A 2249-nucleotide genomic window follows, 5' to 3' on the forward strand; every position below is an offset into this window, starting at 1 on the left:
TGATACAGGCCAGGACGCTGTTGGCCGCCTTGGCCACCTGGGCACACTGCTGGCTCCTGTTCAGCCGGCTGTCAACCAGCACCCCCAGGTCCCTTTCTGCCGGGCAGCTCTCCAGCCACTCCTGCCCAAGCCTGTAGCGTTGCATGGGGTTGTTGGGACCGAAGTGCAGGACCCGGCACTCACATGTGTTGAACCTCATACAGTTGACCTCAGCCCATCGATCCAGCCTGGCCAGATCCCTCTGCAGAGCCCTCCTACTCTCCAGCTGATCAACACTCCCACCCAACTTGGTGTCATCTGCAAACTTACTGAGGGCGCACTCAATCCCCTCATCCAAATCAATGACAAAGATATTAAACAGAACTAGTCCCAATACTGAGCCCTGGGGAACATCGCTTGCGATGATGATTTTAAATCCGCCAACTCACCACAACTCTTTGGGCCTGGCCTTCCAGTTTTTTACCTAGTGAGGAGTATGCCCACCCAAGCCATGCGCAGCCTGTTTCTCCAGAATAATTCTGTGGGAAATGGTGTCAAAGGCTTTACTAAAGCCTAGGTAGACAGCATCCACAGCTTTCTCCTCATCCACTAAGCAGGTCACTTGTCACAGAAGGAAATCAGGTTGGTGAAGCAGGACCTGCCTTTTATAAAGCCATGCTGACAGGGCCTGATCACCTGGGTGTCCTGTACATGCTGTGTGATGGCACTCAAGATGATCTGTTGCATAACCTTCCCCAGCCAGAGGTCAGACTGACAGGCCTGTAGTTCCTCGGATCCTCCTTCTAGCCCTTCTTGTAGATGGGCATCACATTTGTTAACCTCCAGTCAACTGGGACCTCCTCATTTAGCCATGACTGCTGATAAATGACTGAAAGTGGCTTGGTGAGCACTTCTGCCAGCTCCTGCAGTACCCTTGGGTGGATCCCATCCAGCTCCATAGTCCTGTTTGTGTCTCAGTGGTATAGCAGGTCACTAACCGTTTCCCCTTGGATTATGGGGACTTCATTCTGCTCCCTGTCCCTGTCTTCCAGCTCAGGGGGCTGGGTACCCAGACAACAACTGGTCTTACTACTAAAGACTGAGGCAAAGAAGGCGTTAAGTACAATAGCCTTTTCCTCATTCTTTGTCACTATGTTTCCCCTCGCATCCAATAAAGGATGGAGATTCTCCTTAGCCCTCTTTTTGTTGCTAATGTATTTATAGAAACATTTTCTATTGTCTTTTATGAGAGTAGCCAGATTAAGTTCTAGTTGGGCTTTGGCCCTTCTAATTTTCTCCCTGCATAACCTCAAGACATCCCTGTAGTCCTCCTGAGTTGTCTACCCCTGCTTCCAAAGGTCATAAACTCTCCTTTTTTTCCCCGCTGAGTTCCAGCCAAAACTCTCTGTTCAGCCAGGCCAGTCTTCTTCCCCACCGGCTTGTCTTTCGGCATATGGGGACAGCCTGATCCTGCGCCTCTAAGATTTCCTTCTTGAAGGATGTCCAGCCTTCGTCATGCATGCCAATAACTGCCTGGGGACATACCCCTGAGGCAAACCAATGCAGAAAGTGGCTGAAGGGCAGTAAATGTCAGTTAATGAGCACATTAATACAAAAAGATGCAAGTTGTTTGGCCAGAAGGTGGCTACAAGTCTAAATTAAAAACTGTCGTGAAGACTTTCAAAGATAAAAAAAAAAAAAAAGGGGGAGAGAAATGTATAAAATGCCATCTTTTTGGAGGGGAAATATTATGAATAGGTGGCTGCTCTATCTATTCCATCTTCATAGACTCCTGATGGCACCCCTCCTTGCAGAAAATGAAGAAAATTACAAAAACCCTACATCACTCAGGTTTTGGCCATTTTCTACAAACCTTGAAAGGTTTTTTTGGATTTGTCCTGACCTTTGCACAAGAGTCAGAACATCAGGTCACTGACAATAGAGCAGAGCAGCATTTTTTACCCTTTCTTAAATATATTATCACAGAGGTGCCATCAGCACTGCTGAGGGGCTCCGCGTCAGGGCAGCAGCAGGTATGTTTTCGAGCCGGCTGAAACACGATGACATTGGGGCAGCTCCTGATCTATCCTTAGAGAAGCCGCCCCTGCAGCACTTGTGTGTCCCCGTTCCCCTTCCCCACCACCACTACCAAAACCTTGCCACATAAACCCAACACAGCGGCACCTTAAGGAAAAGCGATATATTCCTTCCTAGCATGGTCTCCGCTGCCTCCCAGGTTCCTGAGCATCTCATGCCTGCCAGCCACTTGC

The 2249-nt window shown here is 49.0% G+C and overlaps 1 protein-coding gene across 1 annotated transcript in view; it reads right to left on the reverse strand.

Moving 5' to 3' along the window:
* The window catches only part of MEF2A (myocyte enhancer factor 2A), a gene marked incomplete at its 5' end in the record, with an annotated part of 30342 nt that overhangs the window by 6824 nt on the left and 21269 nt on the right, over positions 1-2249 (reverse strand).

This window comes from Phaethon lepturus, unplaced genomic scaffold, assembly GCF_000687285.1.
Source record: "Phaethon lepturus isolate BGI_N335 unplaced genomic scaffold, ASM68728v1 scaffold311, whole genome shotgun sequence".
Lineage (NCBI taxonomy): Eukaryota > Metazoa > Chordata > Aves > Phaethontiformes > Phaethontidae > Phaethon > Phaethon lepturus.